Below are 23279 nucleotides of genomic sequence, written 5' to 3'. Positions count from 1 at the left end.
AATTACTGTTTTTGACATCATATTTTACATGGAAGTTTTCAGCTATTATGGCTTCAAATATGTTCTCTGCACCTTTCCCTCTTCTCCTTCTGAGACCCCCTATAATGTGAATGCTATACACTTGATGTTGTCCCTGAGGTCTCTTAAACTGTCCTAATTTCTTTTCATCCTTTTTTCTTTTTTCTGTTCAGCTTCAGTGATTTCCACTACTCTGTCTTCCATCTCCTTGATCCATTCCTCTGTATCATCTAATCTACTGCTGATTCCTTCTAATGTATTTTAAAATTTCAGTAATTGTATTCTCTGCTTGGTTCTTCTGTATATTTTCTCTTTGTTAAAAACTTCTAACTTCTCACAATTTTCATCCAATCTTCTCCTGAGTTCTTTGAGCATCTTTATGTTCATTATCTTGAGCTCTTTACTGCATAGATTGCTTATCTCTACTTCACTAAGTTCTTCCTCTGGGGTTTTATTTTGTTCCTTCGTTTAGAACATATTCCTCTGTTGCCTCATTTTGCCTAATTTGCTGTTTTTATTTCTATTTATTTGGTAGGTTGGTTATATTTCCCAACCTTGGAGAAGTGGCAATTTGTAGGAGATGTTCTATGCATCCCAGCAGTGCACCCCTCTGGTCACCAGAGCTATATGCTCTAGGGGTGTCCCTTATGTGGGCTCTGTGGGTCCTTCTGTTGTGGCGAGCTGACTACTCTGTGAGATATGGTAGACTTGGCTGGCCCTAAGTATGGTTGGTTGCCAGGCCCTACCTTGTGCAGAGGCTGCCAGCCACTGGTGGACAGGACCAAGTAATGAGACAGCTGGCTGCAGAGCCCCAGGGGTACCAGGGCAAGTGCTGGTCCATTGGTGACCAGAGACAGGTTCCAGGTTGGGTGGCTGCAGGGCCAGGGGTTCCGAATCTAGTGTTGGCCTGCTGGTGGGTAGATCCAGGTCCCAGGGTCTCTGGCTGCAGGGCCCTTGGGTCCTCAACATTGGTGTCAGGCTGCTGGTGGGCAGAGCTGGGGAATCAGGTGGTCCTGAGGCTCGTGCATGCCCAACTGATGGGTGAGGCTGATCCCAGGGCTAGTGCCAGGCAGCAGTATACTCCTCTCTGGTGGGCAGAGCTGGGTCCTGGGGTCTCTGGCTTCAGGGGTGGATGTGGGCTCAAGGGGTATTAAGGTGACTGGCCTGCTGGTGCGTGAGGCTGTGTCCATACCCAGCTACTTGCTTGGCCTGAGCTGTCCCAGGACTGCTGTCTACAGGAGGGTGGGTGGGGCTGGGTGCCAACACTAATAAGCTAGAGGGAGGATTCCAAAATGATGCCTGCCAGCACCAGTGTCCACGTGGTAGAACAAGCTCCCAAAAATGGCTGCTGCCAGGTTCTATGTCCCCAGGGTGAGCTCCAGTTGCCTCCTGTCTCTCTGGGAGGATTTTCAAGATCAGCAGGTGGGTCTGACCTAGGCTCCTTTCAAATTACTGCTTCTGGATACAAAATTAATGCACAGAAATCTCTTGCATTCCTATACACTAATGATGAAAAATCTGAAAGAGAAATTAAGGAAACACTCCCATTTACCATTGCAACAAAAAGAATAAAATACCTAGGAATAAACCTACCTAAGGAGAGAAAAGACCTGTATGCAGAAAACTATAAGACACTGATGAAAGTAATTAAAGATGATACAAACAGATGGAGAGATATACAATGTTCTTGGATTAGAAGAATCAACATTGTGAAAATGACTATACTACCCAAAGCAATCTACAGATTCAATGCAATCCCTATCAAACTACCAATGGCATTTTTCACAGAACTAGAACAAAAAATTTCGTAATTTGTATGGAAACACAAGAGACCCCAAATAGCCAAAGCAATTTTTTCTTTCTTGAGAAAGAAAAATGGAGCTGGAGGAATCAGGCTCCCTGACTTCAGACTATACTACAAAGCTACAGTAATCAAGACAGTATGGTACTTGCACAAAAACAGAAATATAGATAAATGGAACAGGATAGAAAGCCCAGAGATAAACCCATGCACATATAGTCACCTTATCTTTGATAAAGGAGGCAAGAATATACAATGGAGAAAAGACCCACCTCCTAGAGAAATGGAAATAAAAACAAAAATAAACAAATGGGACCTAATGAAACTTAAAAGCTTTTGCACAGCAAAGGAAACCATAAATAAGACCAAAAGACAACCCTCAGAATGGGAGAAAATATTTGCAAATGAAGCAATTGACAAAGGATTAATCTCCAAAATTTACAAGCAGCTCATGCAGCTCAATAGCAAAAAAACAAACAACCCAATCCAAAAATGGGCAGAAGACCTAAATAGACATTTCTCCAAAGAAGATATACAGATTGCCAACAAACACATGAAAGGATGCTCAACATCACTAATCATTAGAGAAATGCAAATCAAAACTACAATGAGGTATCACCTCACACCAGTCAGAATGGCCATCATCAAAAAATCTACATACAATAAATGCTGGAGAGGGTGTGGAGAAAAGGGAACCCTCTTGCACTGTTGGTGGGAATGTAAATTGATACAGCCACTATGGAGAACAGTATGGAGGTTCCTTAAAAAACTAAAAATAGAACTACCATAAGACCCAGCAATCTCACTACTGGGCATATACCCAGAGAAAACCATAACTCAAAAAGAGTCATGTAGCAAAATGTTCATTGCAGCTCTATTTACAATAGCCAGGACATGGAAGCAACCTAAGTGTCCATCGACAGATGAATGGATAAAGAAGCTGTGGCACATATATACAATGGAATATTACTCAGCCATAAAAAGAAACAAATCGAGTTATTTGTAGTGAGGTGGATGGACCTAGAGTCTGTCATACAGAGTGAAGTAAGTCAGAAAGGGAAAAACAAATACCGTATGCTAACACATATATATGGAATCTAAAAAAAAAAAAAAAAATGGTTCTTTAGAACCTAGGGGCAGGACAGGAATAAAAACTCAGATGTAGAGAATGGACTTGAGGACATGGGAGGGGGGGAAGGGTAAGCTGGGACAAAGTGAGAGACTGGCATGGACATATATACACTACCAAATGTAAAATAGATAGCTAGTGGGAAGCAGTTGCATAGCACAGGGAGATTAGCTTGGTGCTTTGTGACCACCTAGAGGGATGGGATAGGGAGGGTGGGAGGGAGATGCAAGAGGGAGGGGATATGGGGATATATGTGTATGCATAGCTGATTCACTTTGTTATAAAGCAGAAAGTAACACACCATTGTAAAGCAATTATACTCCAATAAAGTTTAAAAAAAAAAAATTACTGCTTCTGCCCTGGGTCCTGGAGCATGTGAGGTTCTGTGTGCACCCTTTAAGAGTGGAGTCTCTATTTTCCACAGCCCTCTGGCTCTCCTGAAAGCAAGTCCCACTGGGCTTCAAAGCCAAATGTTCTGGGGGCTTGTCTTCCTGGTACAGGACCCCTGGGCTGGAGATCCCAATGTTGGGCTCAGGCCTCTTGCTCCTTGGGTAGAACCTCTGCAATTGTAATTATCCTCCCATTTGTGGGTCACCCACTCAGGGGTACAGGTCATGACTATATCACATCTCTGCTCCTCCTACCCATCTCAATGTGGTTCCTTCTTTATATCTTTAGTTGTAAAAGATATTTTCTACTAGTATTCTGGTCTTTCTCATCAATAGTTGCTCTGTATATAGTTGTAATTTTGATGTGCCCATGGGAGGAGGTGTGCTAAGGGTCTTCCTACTCCACCATCTTCATCACTTCCTGCAGTAAGCTTTTTAAAAAATACATTGTTTGATGATGATTAAGCAAAACAATACTCATGAAAAAGGCACTTTACTATACCATATACAAAATAATTAGGTTATTGTCACCACAGAATGTTGTGACCTATTCTACACTATAAAAATTTAAATCTCAATAGTAAACATCATTATCTTAAGAACAAAAATAACTAAGATGACAAGGGTCAATAATTTTTAAAAAGCACTTACATTATAGTACTTAAATATGATAATGGAATCAAAATTGCTTTTCATTTAAGGTTGTGTTTTCTATATTACTGTAGTGGGATGAATGGTGACCCCCAAAAGATAAGTCCACATCCTAATCCCCAGAATCTGTGATTACCTTATATGGCAAAAGATGTGATTAAGTTAAGGATCTTGAGAAGAGGCACTTATTCTGGATTATCTGGGTGAGCCCTAAATGCAATCCCCTTATTAAAGAGAGGTAGAGGGAGTTTACAGACACAAAGAGGATAAGGCAATGTGAAAATAGAATAGAGAGAGATGGTGCCACAACCCAAGGAATGCCAACAGCCATCAGAAGCTGGAAGAAGCAAGAAAGAGATTGTCCCTAGAGCCTCCAGAGGGAATGTGGATCATGCAACACTTGACTTTGGACTTCTGTACTCCAGAACTGTGAGAGATAAGTTTTTGTTGTTTTAAGATACCCAGTTTGTAGTAATTTGTTATGGCAGCCTCAGGAAACTAGTACAATTATCCTTGTACAATTTTATTGTTTCTTCTTTGCCTTCTACATGAATTTCATATTCCCTATGTAGTTTCCAATTATTGAGATACTATACTGAAAAAGGAACATAAGATGGTGAGTTCAGAAAAGAAAGCAAATGAGTCAGCAGTTTTATTCTTTCCTGTAGACAGGTATGCAGTTATTTGCACATTAATCACCAATGGCTAGAGGATGCCATAAACCCTAGTCAATGTTTTGCCTTTGACCATTTGATTCTCTTCATGGAGAATCATGTCATAGGGTTCAAGAATCAATCCATAGAGTTCAGGTTTATGCATTTATTTATACTTCATTCCTTAAGTTGAAGCAAGAGGTCCCCAAACAAAGGCAGTGATGGAGGAAGAGGTCCTTGAACAATGATGATGATGGTGATGGTCTACCAAAGGAATTGGAGGAGGAGGAGCAAATCCTATGGATAGAAGTAGCACTAGTAGAGCTGGTGGTGGGGATGGCCCTCCATCTGTTTGTGGATGTGGCAAAAGATGTCCTGAAATTTATAGGTAACCTGAGGGCCCATACTCCTCTAATATAAATAATCCAATGTTCAAATGCTTGCAATAAAACATGAAGAGATTATATACTACTTATTAATTTATCAATATTCAAGGACTTAACAGTACACGCAAAAGAGTTGTACAGATGTTGGATTAACATGTTAAACTCTACACAATGACTACTTCTGCTAGTACTCTAATGCTAGGAGAGTTGGCATCCTCATCAAAACTTTGTGAAATACTATTCCAAAATTGAAAAATTAGATTTCATAATAAACATATGCAAAGAAATACTCTATCTGGCCTGGACCTGTTAGACTAGTTGGTTCAAATATGGATAATTAATAGAAGGTCATGGTTTAATCCCTTTGAGGGCTAATTAGCTTTACACAAAGTGTCTGTCTCACAGTGCCAATAATCTAGCTGTCTTCTAATAACATAAGTAATATCCCTTGCATAGCAATATATGTTATCAAAGTTTTTACATCTATTACCCTTTTTTCTTTTTGGCCATGCTGCACAGCTTGGGGGAATCTTAGTTCCCCGACCAGGGATCAAACCCGAGCCCACGGCAGTGAAAGCACTGAGTCTTAACCACTGGACCACCAGGGAATTCCCTATTATCCCTTTTATTCCTCACTATAACCCAGTAATATAGGTAAGGCAAGTAGTTTCATCTTACTGTTTATAGATGACAAAACTGAGACTCCAAAAGTTTGTGACTGGTCAAACGTCACAAATTTAGTGTAAAACATGATTAGGATTTGAATGCAGTTCTTCACATACCTAATTCAGTTCCCTTTCTACTATAGCAGACTACCTGCTCATGAATGTATGTCATTTGTCATGAGCTAAGGAAAGAACCTAGGTGAATGTCCTAATTTGGGAAGTGAAAAAAAGGGAGAGTAACTGACTTCTTAGAGATGTGAAAAGTGAAGTAGGAATATGGAGGAAAAAATGAAAGCTTTACCGAGAAATTAACAAATATTACAGATACAGTAAAGCAGAGTTAGGCCAGGAAAAGGCCAGCAGATTGGGTCATTTGGAGTTCACTGTTGAGTTTTTACATAACCTTTCAGTTGAATGGTAGAAACAGACCAATTCAAGCAACAAACACCTCTTGAGGATCCACTATGTTAAGATGCAATCATCACATTCTGAATATTCTCTTCAAACATAAGCTGTCTTGAGGAGAGTACTTAATCAGTTGTAAAGTGTAGACTACTTAATAAAGACTTTAAGTATACATGAAAGCTTTCCTCAAAGAGAATGTAGGTGGGAATGTAAAGTTAATAGGTTTTGAAATGATGGTAGTCAAGATTATGGAAGTCTACAAAAGCTTTTGGGATCATTAAAGTAATTGAAGATTTTCTTCATGAAAGGAAATGTAGTTCTGATGGTTAATTTTATGTGTCTACATGACTGAGCAACAGGGTGCCCAGGTGTTTGGTCAAACATTATCCTGGGTGTTTCTGTGAGGGTGTTATTGGATGAATGAGATTAACATTTGAAGTGGTAGACTGAGTAAAGCAGCTTGCCCTCCCTAATGTGGGTGGGCCTAATCCAATCAGTTGAAGGCCTGATTACAACAAAAATACTGATCCTCCAACTAATAAGAGAGAATTCTTCCTGTCTAACTGCCTTTGAACCAGAACATCATCTTTTTCCGTGCATTAGGACTCGAACTGAAACGTTGGCTCTTCCTAGGTCTCAAGAGTGCTGGCCTTCCAACTATAAACCATTGGCTTTCATGGTTCTCAGGACTTTGGGTTCAGACTAGAACTACACCGAAGGCTCTCCTGTGTCCCCAGCTTGCCAACTCACCCTGCAGATCTTGGGACTTGCCTGCCACCATAATCATGTGAGCCAATTCATCTATATATATCTATATATCTATATCTATATCTATATTTATCTATCTATCTGTATATATATATATATATATATATATATATATATACCCTATTGGTTCTGTTTCTCTGGAGAACTGAAAGTTCTGAACTGAAAGTAATACAAAAGTGGACGCAAGTTTTCAAATTAAAATGAAAATTTTCTCTCAAAAACAGCTTTGCTTGTATAACAGATTCTGTCACAAAATATTTAGGCAAATTTAAAAAAACTAATGCTTGAGTCTTTCCACACATGGAAATGATCTGTCTTAGGAAATCAGATTTGTAAAGTTATTTAAACTAAAATGTTGATATACAAGAAAATCTGTTACTGGTCATGTTTTCCTTCCATTTAAAAGGTAATTTTCTATCATATCTTGACATGATAGAATATATATCTAGTTTCATTACCTGGGTTCAGCTTGCTGGAATTCTGTTCCAAGCTCTTTGATCTTTTCTTCCTTTTTTGGCATCTTATTTTGAGCTTAGGTTCAGGCTCTGAATTCTTCATTTATCTGCAATGATCATCACCATAAACACACACTTGATAACATATAATTTCCTGAAAGCATTAAACAATATTACATGTAAAGTAAATGGAACATTCTTTGCTTCTTTAATTCCCAGCCTTTCACTCATGATTATTTTCATGAAAATTTAAAACCATTGTGTGGGGACGGGGCTAGTGCTGGTGGTGGTACTGACAGAAATGAAGAAATATGCCCTCAACCCAATGCAAACAACACCATTTTCACCGCTGGAAAAGAAAAATTATAAAAAATTTTTAAATGGGTGGGCCACGTTTTTCTTCAAGTATCATGGACATTTTTATTGTTTACTGATGAAGATTAGATCTTAATAATTTATGCTGTTTTTTAATGTTATATACCATGTATTTAAGTTTAATCAATTGGAAAATGAAGGCTAAGGATAAGCTGTCAGTTCAACTTCTTAAATATATTTAACCTTGAAAAGAGATCACACTTCTAGAACATTCAAATCGATGCACATTAACACAAATTATAATCATTCTATTTCATTCTTAATTTTCTAGCTTTCTAAAAGATGTGCACCACGAAATCAGACAGTAGAATGATATTTGCCATAACGGCATTCTCCTTGAGATGGCAAATCAAAACACTTGTATAAAATGTTATGAGATGGAATGTGAGAGGTTAAAATCCAGTGTTAAGCCAGAGAGATCAGCTGAATGGTGGACATTCTTCTGCAGTGCCCTACCCAAACTCCTATCTCATTCAAGCCTCTAAGCAAGTCCAAACAAGCCTGCATACTTAGCATGAACACTTCTTAAGTTCAGCTAAGGAAATAAATCTTATTTCACCTTTGCTGCAAGGTCACCTCAAGTCATTTTAGAAAGCTGGAGGCATATCCCAATAATGCTACTTCTATTTCTAAGAGTGATAGATCATGTGGAACAATAAAAATTACATTAACTGGTAGTAAATATTCATTCTTAGAGTATGTTTGAACTTCAGAAATTATAAAAGGCATTCAGATCCAAGTCTGAAGAAAGAGTGGGTGAGCAGTATGGGGTCAAACCTGAAATACCACTTAATAATTGTTTTATCCATTCATGCCCGAATCCCTGGAAAATGTGCCACAAGTGGCTGATCCAAATCTTCTCTAGTTTCATTAAATTTCAAACCCTTCTCAGAGCTTTCATGATCAATCAGTGATCTGATTTCCTATTTCACTGAGATGTCAGCTTGTTCAACTTTACTACTATCCGTGTCATAATTTCTCTGAATCCACATTCCCATCTCCCCTCCTGAAATTAGCTTCTCCTCATGGGCTTTTTGAGCAGAGTGCCTACACAAGCACACTGTCCACAACTTCCTAATGTAAATGTTCCCTTGCTACCTTTGCAGAGAGGCACACAATCCTTCTGCTTGTAATTTAAAATCAACCACACATAGAATCAGAATCACACAGGTCTGAAATATGTGAGTGGGAAGAGCCTTCTTAGAAGTCCACTAATCCTTATCCTTCACTTTTAACGATGAAGAAGCTAAGAATGCAAGGAGTGTGACTTACTTAAAGCCACAGCCAGGTAGTAGCACTGCTGAGATAAGATCTTACTGCTTATCATTCTATAACTAACTTCTTCTTCTTCCTTTTTTTTTTTTCCTTTATATTGCTTCTTTAAATGACAGAACAAGAGAGGAATACAAATAGTCATTGGGAGAACATACATGGTTTCATTCTAAATGTTGGTGAAGAGAATAAAGCATCAAACAAACAGTACAATGACTTTGTTATTATTTGTCAGTGCTCCTTTCCCCAAAATATATCCTTACAGAAAGCTTTGGCAGATAGATTGTCACAATTTGCTCCATTCCGGTGTGACTGGTCAAAGTGCCTAAAACTAAGTGGATTCTAAGATTCTCAAAGTGAGTGTTGAATGTGCTACTTAAAAGAAGAATCATTGGATACATAAAGGTCTATTGCCCAGAAAGCATGCATTTTTTTTTCACCAATAAAAATGAAAGCTTCATGCAAACATGTGAGGCTCAAGTTGTTAGAATCTACTCTAGTGACAGAAAAAGCAAAGGCATGTCTTCAGAAACCCTTAAGTAACCTCTGTGTTGCTCTGTGATGCTGGAGTGATTGATGATAGAGGAAAAGTGATAATTTAATCTCCATGAAAACACAGTTTTGAAGAAATATGAAAGCACTTCAGTTTCTTGTCAGACAGATGAAAACTAGAGTTTTGACCTTCTGCCTCAATCCTTCTCCCTTCTACCGATAGGAAAGAAATACTATACTAAAGATTCATAGGATGGATGTAAAAAGAAAAGGCATGAAACTTTGGGTAGAACCTAGTATAATTGTAGCTATGCTTTCATGAAACAAGCAAGACAATCTAGGTATTTACAAAGCTGGCAATTGGGCTTCCCTGGTGGCGCAGTGGTTAGGAATCCGCCTGCCAATGCAGGGGACACGGGTTCGAGCCCTGGTTCAGGAAGGGCCCACATGCTGCAGAGCAGCTAGGCCCGTGTGCCACAACTACTGAGCCTGCGCTCCGCGACGAGAGAGGCCACCGCAATGAGAGGCCCGCGCACGGCAATGAAGAGTAGCCCCCGCTCACCGCAACTAAAAAAAGAAAGCCCACGCGCAGCCACAAAGACCCAACGCAGCCAAAAAAAAAAAAATTAATTAATTAATTAATCAATTTAAAAAAAAAGCTGGCAGTTGCTCAAAAGCATTTGTGTAAGACATTAACATTAAAAGACAAGACAACCAACCTCAACTTTCACCAAATCTACATGAGTTAGGAATATCCTTTTTAAAATGTGTAGTAGACAATCCGAAGAAGCTGAATGACCTCACCCTAAGCAGAGAGGGTGGGGGGATTTGGTTTTTGTTTCTATCAAGAAGGCTGACTTTAGAGACCACAGAACATAGAACTAGATAGCCATCTCACAGATCTCCAAGGAACTACCCACTGTAAGGAAGTGAAAGCTGAAGGAACGCAGTGCGGATGTATTGAGGTTGATTGCTTCTAATCATATCTAATCTAACTTCATTTCATTTGTCACTTTAATATAATATGGCTAGTGTTTTTCTTCAATATGTATTAAGGGTGATGAGGAAGGAACAGTAGATTACACAGTAAGTTTGTTTTAGTAGGAAAAAGAAATTTCGGAGGTTATGGTTTGGGTCCAGAAGTATAAAGTAGTGTATAATTGAAACAATATTTAAAAGGTTTTGCAAAAGAGAGAGGAGAGGATATGTGATTAAATTAAAACCGTTTTAATCTAACATTTAATGACCCTTATCATTTAAAAAATTCCAACTGCTGTTTTTATCTCCTTCAGATTTGACTAGTCCATACAAGAATTAGGAAAGGAGCATCTTTATCTCTGAATTAGAAGGGACGCCAAGAAGAATCCAAACAAACAGGCCTTGCTAAGATGACCCCCCATTTACTACAATTACCTTATTTTCCTTAATCTATCATATTCCTCCATGACTGTCCACTCTTCATCACACCTAGCATAAGATACACAAGTCTAACCATTTGCTCATGAAGGATCCCATGTCACATAAAACTTATACCAAATAAATTTGTATGCCTTCCTTCTGTTAATCTGTTTTTATCAGTTTCATTTTCAGACCTAGCCGGGGACCCTAAGAAGGTTGAAAAAATACTTTTTCCTTTCTTACAATACATAACATTGACCATTTTGTAGATGACCATTTTATGTCTATTGCCGTTAAAGAGAAATTGGCCTATCCCACACATAAATCATAAGCTACCACATACTCTTTCCTTAGCTAACTTACTGAATTCAACATTAGGTTTGTTGAGGACCATAACCAAGCATCCATGAATACATTTTAAGCACACTCTTACCATTTCAAAATGATTCCAATATTTTTCAACTTTTATTGAGTACAGGATTCTATAAAATTTCTTTCATGATTTGTTATGGGTGGAAATGTGCCAGGGACTCCAAATTTACTATGATTAACATTCAAAATACCTTAAACAAAAGCATTAATAGGAGAACATATAATAACACTCGTCAATATGAGATTCCTGTGAAAGACTGTACTTCGGTAACATTCGACCTGGGGCGTAAAGTATCAAAAACATAAGGAAAGAAATTTCTCAGGTACATTGAAGTATACCAGGAGCAAGTTGTTTTCCAACATACGTAATTGTCTCAATAATAAATTATCCCTAGTTAAGGATGAAATAAATAACTAGAGAACCTCTTTGGAGCAAAATGTAGTTGTCATTACTATACACACCAAGGAAGCAAAAACTTTTTTGGGTGTGATGGATGTGTTCATTATTCTGAGTGTGGTGATCATCTCTCAGGTGGAACATATGTCAATAGTCATCAAGGTGTACACTGTAAACAGGGCAGTTTATCTTCTGCCTATTATACTCCTGTTAATAAAGCTCAGAAGGAACATACCTGTGTGTCTAGGGCAAAGTAACCAAGGAGAAAAGAGGTTGAGTGATCAGGGCAAAAGAGCAGCCCGATCTTGTTCATTGCTGGCCATGCTTGGTAAATATTTTCATTCTAATTTCAATGGGAAATTATTGGAGAGCTTCAGGCAGGGGCCTGATATGATTTGAATGGTGGGAGGCACTAGAACCACAGATGTGTGAAATTGGAAGAGACAGTGAACTCCCTAAGTCTAGGTGCTCTTAAGAGAGGTCCATAGGTTTCCTTAAACTTCCTGAAGTAGCTGCTAATTTGTGTGTGTATGTACAGATATGCATTTTTAAAAAATTAATTTCCACAGTATTCATCAGCTTCTCGAAAAGGTCCTTGACCATAAATATGTAGGAACTTTTCATGGATTTACCCAGAAATTAGTTAGAGATATCAAAACCTGGAGAAGTACAAGGATGTGTTCAAGATCAGAGGTGGCAGGTTGATGAGGTCATGAGGGGGTTATGATGCTGACTACCGTCTCTGGTCCCCTCATCTCTCCCTGCCCCAAATGCTGATTCACAGAACACAGTCGTCATAAAAAGCTGGCATACAGCACACGAAGCCAATGTCTGCTGAACCCTGACCCGCTCACCCACATCAACAGGAGAGCGTGCCAATGGTATGGTCCATAAGAGGTGGTCAGCCAGCACAACTACTGGAAACAGTCCCTTTTTATGACTCCCCCATCAAACCTGTATAACTTTCTAAATCACCTACGGGTGTATTACTGTTAAAATCACAAAAGAACAACACATCATAAACAATAATAAGCTATTCCTCTTTCATTATTACTGAGCCTGCCCTGTGCTGTAGACCAGAAGAATACTATAGAATTGGCATTTGACAGCTCTACTTTTCCTCCTGTAAAGAATCGACAAATGAGTGTATGCTGGATCCTTACCAATGGAGATTTCAATACGGTATAAAAAAAACTTCTTAAACTAGGAGGCGCTATATAGCAAGGTACATTTCACATGAGAAGCTTCACATCATCCTTCTCAGAGATTCCAGTGTAGGATGACAGAAGGTCCTTTTCTCAGCAATCCAGGGGACAAACAGGATCCCCTCAAATTCTTTCCTAGCTCTAGGGTTTATGAAAATGTCGGGCTATTTTTTATAGCTTTAAAAGGTCCCAGGTTACTGAAATAACCCTGCCTTTGCTCAGTCTTGAGCGTGAAGAACGTGCCTCCATGGCACCAGTATAAACTGGATTAAAACATTTCAGAAAGTCACCTTTGTAAAAAGCAAGGGGGTAAAACACAAAGTACACCTGGGAGTTATGTTCCATACCTATCAGATGTGTGAAATCGGCTCTAGTAAAATAATGGCCTTTTCTGGGCTTCGAGTTTCAACTGAGTTCAGGGGTGTTGGAACTTACCAGATAGGTTGATATTTGAATCGCACAGGCAGAACTCTCCTGATCATCACGATGAACAATTACAGGGACTGAGTATACCTGGACGTGGTGCTAGCCAGACACTAACAAGAGGAAGTTCGGTGAGAGACCTGCCTTGAGAGGGGAGCCTATTGTACAGAAGGGGGAAACAGAATCAAAGCACAACTGAGGGCTGTACTGCGTACCTATCAGAAGTGTGAAGTCAGTGTCTGATCTTCGTCTGTGCTTGAACTCTGGGTCCACACCAAGGCAGTGCACGAGCTGTTGATCGTGCCCTTGGATCTTCTTACCAAACTGTGACCTGAAAAGGAAAGAAAGTATTGTTGAATACCTTGGCCACAGATACAGATTAATTTCCCTAAGTAAGAATTCAGCATGAAAAAAGTAAAAAACAAAGGAACAAAACAAAACAAAAACACACCAGCCTTTTCCTAGTTCTGCAAAAGACACCCATCCAGCCACTGCCTACCTTTAGGAGAAATAAGCCTACAGCTACAGATGGTCTGGACTTTATACTGCAAACCCACTGTGACGTAGTCCACTGTGACCATTTGGTCACTTCATATGGTAATTTGCTGGCATTGAGGCTTGTGGTCAGAGATACCGGATCAGCCTTTCTGCTTCCCTAACCTACTGTCCCTGAGGTTAGTGAAATAAATAAATAAACTGTCAGCCCTACAGCCACAGATACAGAAATGTTCTCCCACTTATAACTGATTGATTTCCACGAGGGATGAGCGTCCTGGCCCAAGGGGCAAATGACAGTTTGGGTTTTGTTCAGCACTGTCAGTCACGTAGCTATAAACAACTTACAGAAGTGGACCGAGCCACTTCAGCAAGATGCTCTGTAGGGACCAATCTCTACACGTATTCCAAAAAGATCCATTTTATAGGAGCACACACTTAGTATGCATGGCTAGAACCTCGATTTATTCAAAGTGGCTAAGGTCTTCAACCATATCCTCATCAAGGTAATTGTGGCCCTAACCCTGACCAATTCCAAACGGACAGAAATACACCACAGCGCCTCCTGCTTCAAAACTGGAGGGTCAATGACTATTTGTAAGTGTCTAAATGATTTAACAGCATAACATTAGTAAGAGGCACACAGGATATGATCCTCAGAGGATCATCCCCCAGATGTCCACAGGGTCCCCCCCACCCCACCCCGTCTCTTCCTTCAGGTCTTTATGTCCCCTTCTCAGTGAGGCCTTCTCCATACAACCTACCTGCAGGTGCAGATCCCTCCCCCAGACCTATTCCCCTTCCCTGCCTTCGTGTGCTGCACAGCACGCGTCATTATAATACACGTGGGTCTTATTGAGCTTACCTTTCAGTCTCCCCCACTAGAATGTGAGCCCCACGTGAGCAAGGACTTTAGGTCTCTTTCGTGTCTGTATGTCCAGCACGAAGAACAGTAGTATCTGGCACATAGTAGGTGCTCAGCAAATGATGAAGGTCACCTTTGGCCACCAGCCCTAATGTTCATGCCATTCCCAGAGCTGACCCTGTCACCTGTAGAGTGTGCGTCTTTCAGAATCTCCTCCCCGTATTTACATTCTCACACAAGAGATCATTAAAAATAGATACCCTACGCTTTAATGAAGTGGTTGGATAATTCTACAGTACTTAAAACAAAAACCACCTGTTTCCAGTCCTAACTGGAGACACAACCGATTACAGCTCTGTAAATGCAACCAGAATCAACTCTTCTAGGTTGGTGTTTTCACCCATATTACTCAATAACATACTCAAAACACGATTACTTTATCAGTGTTGGTTGGCACAGTTGCTTTTGTGGATATTTTTAGCTCTGTATCATGGATCATTTCAAACAAAGCCGATAGAACAATATATCCAGAATTCTGTATGTCGGTCAAGGAGCTTCAACAATCAACGTTTTGCCACTTAAGATTTATTTGTTTTGTTTTTCTAGCATATTCCAAAGCATATTCCAGATATCCTACGACTTCGTGTGTAAACCCAAAGAAGTTATTTCCTCCACATACTCTGCGGTAACATAAACTATAACAAACAGGGCTTTAAAAAAACATAACCAAAATACCGTCATTACATCTAAGAAAAATTACAATTATTCCCTAATGCCACAGGAAACCATCCACGTCCAATGTATCTATTTGACCTAAATATCTCTCTTAAATTTGATTTGTTCTTATTAGGATCCAAAGAAGTATCTTACATAGCATTCGCTGAAATAGGACTTAGTCCTCTTTTCATCTATAACAGCCCCTCCCCGTTTTTTCTTTGCTATTCCTTTGATGAAAAGACTAGATTATTTGTCCTGTAGAATTACTCACATTCAGTGTTACTCTATATGCATCCTGTCCTGAACATGTTCCAGTAGAAACAGAATAACCCGTAGTGAGATCTCTGGATATGGTTAGATTCAGGCTCAGTTATTTTAGCAGGAACATTTTATAAATTTATTTATTTATCTATTTATTGGCTGCGTTGGGTCTTCGCCGCTGCGCGCAGGCCCTCTCTAGTTGCGGCGTGCGGTGGCTTCTCTTTGTTGCAGAGCACGCGCTGTAGGCGCGCGGGCTTCGGTAGTTGTGGCACGCGGGCTCAGCAGTTGTGGCTTGCGGGCTCTAAGAGCGCAGGCTCAGTAGTTGTGGCGCACGGGCTTAGTTGCTCCGCGGCATGTGCGATCTTCCCGGACCAGGGCTCGAACCCGTGTCCCCTGGGTTGGCAGGCGGATTCTTAACCCACTGCGCCACCAGGGAAATGTCCCTTAGCAGGCACATTTTAGACTTGATGCTTTGTACTCCTATATGATACAACAGGAGTATCAGATTGCACTGTACTGTACAGTGTCAATTGTATCACATCAGAACACCCGCGCTGTTTCCCACACTTTTGATGGGAAACAAAAAGTTTCCCCTGGCCGGGGAGACGGGGGTTGATCGGTGGGTTGTACTATTCTCACCTTGATTCACCCACATTATAAAATGTACCATCTACCTTTTACTGAAATTTTATTAAATGTATGTGTTGGCTTGCTTTTTAAATGTTTGATAATGCTATTCATGTACCATATAATCCACAATGTTAAAATGTACTAGTCACTGATTTTTACTATATTCAGACAGTTGTGGGCCCGTGACCACAATAAATTTTAGGACATTTTCATCACCCCCAAAAGGAAGTCCATACTTATTATCTGCCGTTCCCTATTCTCGGGATGGGACTGAAACCGGCCTGAATGGTACAAAGATTACTTCAAATTGAAAACATCTGAGCTACAACAGAGGCAGAAATAAGTCTTCTCTGAACTGCCCTTATCTGGCTAAAGCAGAACTTTATAAGAGACAGCTGCCACAACCCCACCCACACGGGGGGGGGCGTGTCTCTAACCAGGGAGGCCTGATCTTGGACATGAGAACGTTCCAGAAGATGGTGTAAATAAGCCTCATCAGACCCTTCCATCCTTTGAAGTCCTGATCCACCAAGCCCCCTTGCGAAGTTGGTATATAAACCCCTATCTCTAGCCGTCTAGGGAGCCTCTTCATCTGAAGGCTCCTTCATGGTAAATAAACTTTTCTCCTATTAATTTACCGATAATTAATTTTCAGGCCCCTAGCCAGTTGAACCTAAGACGGTAGAGAAAAAGTTTTCCTCCTAACCTTCCCTTCTCACTAGCCCTATGGCAACCACGCGTGGATTTTTTCTCTCTGTAGATCTGCCTGTTCTGGGTACTTCATGTGAATCAGATCTTACAATGTGTGTTCTTTGGTGTCTAGCTTTTTTCATGTATCATAATGTTTCCAAGATTCATCCGTATTTCAGCACGTATCACTACTTCATTCCATATTATGGCTAAATAAAAACTCATGGTAAGGGTATAGCATATTTTGTTTAAAAATTCATCAGTCGATGGACATTTGGGTTGCTTCCCCCATTTTGGCTTTGTGAATAAGGCTGCCGTAAACATTGACGTACAAGTTTTTGTTTGAATGTTTTCAGTTCTCTGGGATACGTGTCTAGGAGTGGACTTGCTGGTCACGTGGTCACTCTATGTTTAACTTTTGGTGGAAGTGCCGAACTGCTTTACACGGTGTCCGCACCATTTTACATTCCCACCAGCCAGTGTATGAGGGGTTCAATTCCTGCACATCCTTATTACACTTCTTATTTTCCATTTTTAAAATTACAGCTGCCCTGGTAGACGTCAAGTGGTATCTCTTGTGATTTTGATGTTGGTCTCCCTAATGACTAATGACGTTGAACATCTTCTCTTGCCCTCAGTGGCCATTTGCATGGAGAGAGCAATGGATTTGCAGCATGAGACGCCCCCATCCCCCCCCCACCCCACCCCCCCGCCCCTTGTGTGTGTGAACCACTCCTGGTTCACATTGGCAAAGCCACGTAGCCTCTTTGGACCTCGATTTCCTGGCACAATGAGTAGTTATTGCATCTGTGTTCATCCAGGGAATGGAGACAGAAAAAAGACTTTGACTTGGATCTCTGCATGGAGAAACAGCCACTACTCCCTAGAGTGAAGGAAAAGAAACTCACAGAGGAATCCAGAGAGGCAGCTGAGATCCAGAGCCCAGGGACTGGTCAGGTAATTCTGCGTGGCGAGGAGGTGGAAGCTCTCTTCACTTTCCACCCTCAACAAGGCGGGCAAGTTGTAGCAGAGCATGAAGCCCTCCCTTCACTCCCTAGGAGTTGAAGGCAGCTGCGCTTTGTGAGATTTCCTGTGGTGACCTGAAATGCAAAAAGGCAGCTGTCTGGCCAGAAGTAAGCACTTCAGGGTCCTCACTGTCCTCCTCCCTTCTGCCCTGGAAATTCCCACCAGCTCTGCCCAAACAGCAGGGAATGGGTGAGAAAAGGCGCTGTGAGTCAGAGCCTGAGCCAAGGCTGGGACTAGCCGGACAGCAGGCGGTCTTGGGGGGCCTGGGCCTGTGCAGGTGCTCAGTGGGGGAGCAGAATGGAGGCAGGAAATCCTGAGGAGTTAGGGGCAGTCAGCAGGCCAGTTGTGCTGCCCTGGGGTCGTTGCAGAGCCCATGGATTTCTTTTAAGTGTTTCTTGGAAGGGTGGTTACACTGGGGAGTGGATAGGGGCAGGGGTGACTTCGGTTCTCCCTTGAAAAACTTCTGTATTTCTGGAGATGTTTTTTCTTAAGAAATAACCAAGCAATAATTACATTTGTCAATGGAAAGAAAGAGTTAACAAAAACATCTTCACAGTCTCGACTGTTTTAGTCACCAGAAAGCTGCCGGTTACCCACGATCCTAGAGACAGTTGTTTCTAAAGGTCTGTCTTTGAATCTCTCTCCCGTGCTCTCTCTCCTCCGCTGCACCCCTCTGCAGGGAACAAGCTACTGGGTGGATACAAGCCCCAGTTTAACACCCCTCGTCTCTGAGTGGCGGCATCACCTGTCATCTTCCTTTTCCTCTCTATGCTACATGTGTCTCCTTGATGTGAAGGTTATTTCTCTAGAGGAGCGTGTTCCTTTTCTCAACAGGAAACAACAAGTCAAGGCGCCCGCCAGGCAGGAGAAACCTGCGAGTCGCTGCGACTCCTTCGGACGCAGCACATCCCCACCCACCTAGGCGGTGTGGACACCACCTGCAGCAGCCCCGGGAAAACCGCTTCAGAGGCGCTGGCTCCCTAGCAGGTCCTTGGCAAAGAGCGGGAGGTGACGGGGCGCAGGGAGTGCCTGCTCTTGGGACTCTGCCTCTCACCTGAGGAGGGAGCAATTCAAGTATTAGTAACCTCAAGCACATGAAGGATACAAACTCGTCACATCGTTTGCAAGTGTACTTACACTTTTTTCCTCTAAATAGTCTTGCGACCGTTGAACGGTAAAATTTCCGTTTTACTGTTCCTTCGCATACATCGTTGGCGGCAAGGCCCCTACAAGGGGGACAAGTTGGTCCTCCCGAGCAGAGAGCGAAACACGAGAGGTTTCCTCTCAGACTTTCCCAAGCTCCCCTCTCCCACCTCTCGGCACCTGGGGCCAATTGAGGCTCTCCCACCCCTCCCCTGGGCGGGGCCAACACCGAGGAACCCGGATTCCCAACCCCTCCTCTCCCCCTCGCCCTCCCCCCACGCCGCGCCCCACCTCCCGGGCTTCTCCGAGGAGACGCCGACGACAGGGGGCGGGGTGGGGGTGGGGGTGGGGTCGTCTACGCGGGGCCACGCAGGCGCCGCTTTACGGCAGGGGTGGGCGTGGGGCGCCGTCGAGTCCCGCCGGCCCCCGCGCAAGGTTCAGAGCTGACCGGGTTTGTCCCGCCGGAGCGTGGCCTCAGCCAGGTGGGTCCACTCAGCCTCCTTCGTTTCCTTTCCCTGACGCGGGGCGACGCGGGGCCGAGGGCTGGGCTCCGTCCGGCAGCCTTTCTGATCCCGGGGACCCTCCCCGTCCTCTAGCGTCTGGGCAGCCTATGCCTGGCGTGCGCCGTAGGCCAATGGTCGCTGCATCCTGGCCGGCTCGGGGGGAGGCGGGGACGGGCCGAGGGGGCGCCGCGTGGGCCCGGCCGGGCTCCGGCGTTTAGGCGAGGCTGGCTGAGCGTGGGCGCCGGGATTGTACCGCCGCCTGAGTTCTGTGCCCTGGCGCCAGTAGGGAGAGCGTCCAAGTAGAGCCCCTAGGGAAGCGGTTCCCTGTGGCCAGAGGGCGGGGAGGGCAGGAGGAGAGCGCGGGGCCGCCAGCTCCTTCTTCCTTCCCTCCCCACTTACGTGGCCGCAGGAGGGTCGGCTTGGTTGGGTGGGATTGAGTGCGCTGCCGACAGGGACTGGGCTCCCCGGAATGTATCCCTAGAGAAGTAACATTTCTTTTCATGAATTTTTGACCTAAAAAAGTTCTAGCTCCATTTTCACGTATGCATTTAACCACATGGAAGATTAAACCCCCAGATTTTCAGGGTCTCTGCAAGTGATGGGAATACTGGTGGTTAATGTTTTTTATCTATTTACAGTTCTGTGCAGTAACAGGAGGCCTTTTATTAATGAAAGAAGCAATGAAGCTTTTTAAAGAAATAATTTCAGGTTATCAAAGATAAAAGTTCATGGTAATAATACAAAATATGAATAAGGGGAGCAAATTATATGTGGACAAAAAACTCCAAAAGGAAAAAAAACCACCGTTTTTTTTATGACACTGTTAAGGGTGCGTGTTCGTGCAAATGCTTGTTTCTTGTTACTGATAATTGGCAGAAGATTGGCCTTATTACCAAAATTTAAAAATTCGAAGAACTTCTGTAGACATTTGATGGCATGAGAGGGCAATCGAAATTAAAGGGTCAGGGATTTTCATATAAAGGACTGTACTTTGTTTACAGTGGGATTATAACCATTTCATGGGTAAAGGGGATTTGAGACAAGTCAGACTCAAGAGAGGTGAGGAAATGGCAGGTAATACAGGCCCCTCTGAAAGGGCAGGTCTTGGTTGGGAACTCATACTTTGTATGAAGTTATAGTGTAGTTTTGTTTGTATTTCCTTTATATGTGCGGCTGGGGAATCTTTTGGTATATTTAAGAGCCTTTGTGGCTCTTTTTCTGTGAACTAGTAATGTCTTTTTCTCTTGGTTGTTACTCTTAAACGATATCTAGAAGCTTGTTCTCTATGTTAGGAAGACTACTGATGTGAATTAAATACTTTTTTCCCGTTTATCAATGCTTTTCTAACTTCGATTATGCTTTTTTTCGTTAGCATGGTAAATTTTAGGTGTTCACATTTATCCTTTTTGTTTTTTTAATGGATTTTTTGGGTCAGGCGTACAAAAGGCTTTTCCTGCTCCCGAGCTATAAAGGAATCTTGCCCATTACTTCTTCTAGTAGTTGTATGGTTCTGTGCATTGTACCTTTAATTCTTGGATGCCTGTACAGTTCATCGTGGTTTATTGTGAGAGGTGTGGAACTATGAGCCTATTCTAGATGGGTATCACTTTGTCCCAAGGCTGTCTGTACTCTCATTGATTTGGGAGGCTGCCTCAGTGTATACTAAATTCTTGTATGTCTTCAGGTCTATTCTTGAACTTTGTGTTCTACTATATATTTTCACATGTGGTATGACTAGTTCTCTCACAACATGGCTATTCATTGTCATAACTCTCCTGGATATCTCTGCCTGTTTGTTTTCCCTTATTAACAGTGGAAAATAACAAAGTGTTCAAAAGCCTTTTGGATTTTCTTTGGGATTAGAATGGATTGCTTGATTAACTGATGAAGAATTGTTAATGTTCTTGAGTCTAAGTCTGTTTATCCGAGAATGTAGTACATCTTTATTCTTGTTTACGTCTACTTGTCTGTCCTACGGGAATTTTAAAGTGTTCCTCCTGTAGATTTCCATGTGTGTATTAACATTACCCTAAGCATATAATCTTTCACCATTGATAATTTAAAATCCTGTAAACTTTGTTTCTAACTGGATATTTATTTATGGAATTGGCTTATAAAAACATTCGTAGAGCACTTGATTGTCAGGACTTTTGTTAATTTTCTCGGTTTCAGTGAATGGTATATTTTCCATATTGTAATCAACCCTTCGAAAGGTTAGAACTTTGTGAAACGTACCCCTCCGAGTGTTGGATTTTTGAGCACTGGGTGGGTAAAGTCGGGGAAGAAGAAGTTAAAATCAATGTCTCTGAAATGTTTTCCCTCTTAGGCGCACTGTTGCAGTCTAGTGTCACTAATTTTTTAAAACACCTCTTATAGGGATACCGAAACCCTTGATTTCCCTTTTTTTACACACTTCTAAGATTCTAAACATTTTTGCAAGTTAATGTTAAGTGGAAAGGATGCTGAGCCCCTCCTATTTATTAAGCCAGTGACTAGGTCCTGACCCACACAAACTCCCTACCCAAGGCTGTGAGCAAGGTGATATAACTGTGCCCTTTTGACCAAAGTTAACACCCGGACATATAAAGAGGCCTGTCTGCTTGAGGTCCCAGGTGTCTTTCCAAACAGGAGGAACTTGAAATCAATTGGAAACAAGGAATTAGGGGCTCAGTTGATCATGATGGACAAGAAGTATTGATAACAGACTTTGATCCGGTGATTCCAGAAGAGGATGAATATCTCAATAAATGTATAATGAAAGGGTAGAGACATCCTTCCCAATACATAACAAGATGGGCTTAAGAAACTCTGGAGATTAAGACCCAGACATTATTAAAAGGTCAAAACAAAACAACCGTAATATATTGCATTACCCTTCCTTTGCATTGCCTAGTAAAAGGGATAAACATCTTCCCTGTTGAAACAAAGGTTACCAAATACCTGATGATTTTCTTCTGGAGAGACTTCCACTGATATTATTTGTTCTTTTATGAGGCAGAACAAATACATTAGTGAATGGGTGGGTGGGTGGGGGAAGCCATAAAATGTTTTTAAAAAGGAAATGCTAGACTTGGCATTACCTAAAGATAGGGCTTTTAACACTGATTTAGAGCAATTTATATTTAATTCCTGGCATTGTGTTAAACAGTGGTAAACAGAGTGACCCTCCACCAACACTGGTTCCTTTGGTGTCTCAGATATGGAATCTACCTCCTCTGGACTGACCTGTGTGTAAAACCATCAGGCTGGCCTCTCTGTGACTCTAGACTGTACCTCAGCTAGCACTAGTAAGCAGGGGCTAGGACCACGTGTGGTGCATCTGCTGAGGTCTCTTGCCCTACTCCAGTGCTAAACACACAGGAACGGATAGGGAATAGGTTCAGATCCACTGCTAGCTACCTGGATGAGGAACCTTTCCTTTTCTGGCAGGAGGCATGCTAAGAGGACCAACCAGGGATGAGGCTCTGCTCATCCAAATGTGGAAGTGCTACCCAAATTTGGCCAAAAACGGTGAGCCGCCATGTTGGAGGCAGGTTGGACTGGAGTTGGTGTATTTTTCCCCTCACAACGGGGCACAAGGCCAGGTCTAGGAGACGGGGGAGGGGGTGGTGAGGAAGGGCAGGATGGCATTTCTGTGCAACACTGCCATCAAGAGGAACTCATTCCCAGATGCCAAGCACACTGCGCTGAGACGC

General features: G+C 42.1%; 1 long non-coding RNA gene across 1 annotated transcript in view; it reads right to left on the bottom strand.

Moving 5' to 3' along the window:
* The window catches only part of LOC118888670, a 165762-nt gene that overhangs the window by 21688 nt on the left and 120795 nt on the right, over nucleotides 1–23279 (bottom strand). Inside the window, exons 3-4 of the long non-coding RNA XR_005018343.1 lie at nucleotides 13470–13585; nucleotides 7324–7427 (exon numbers count right to left, since the gene is read on the bottom strand). This is a non-coding gene — a long non-coding RNA (uncharacterized LOC118888670). The remainder of the gene's footprint in view (nucleotides 1–7323; nucleotides 7428–13469; nucleotides 13586–23279) is intronic.

This window comes from Balaenoptera musculus, chromosome X (genome assembly GCF_009873245.2).
Source record: "Balaenoptera musculus isolate JJ_BM4_2016_0621 chromosome X, mBalMus1.pri.v3, whole genome shotgun sequence".
In the NCBI taxonomy this organism is placed as follows: Eukaryota; Metazoa; Chordata; class Mammalia; order Artiodactyla; family Balaenopteridae; genus Balaenoptera; species Balaenoptera musculus.
This window is presented reverse-complemented; position numbering and strand designations above follow the sequence as displayed.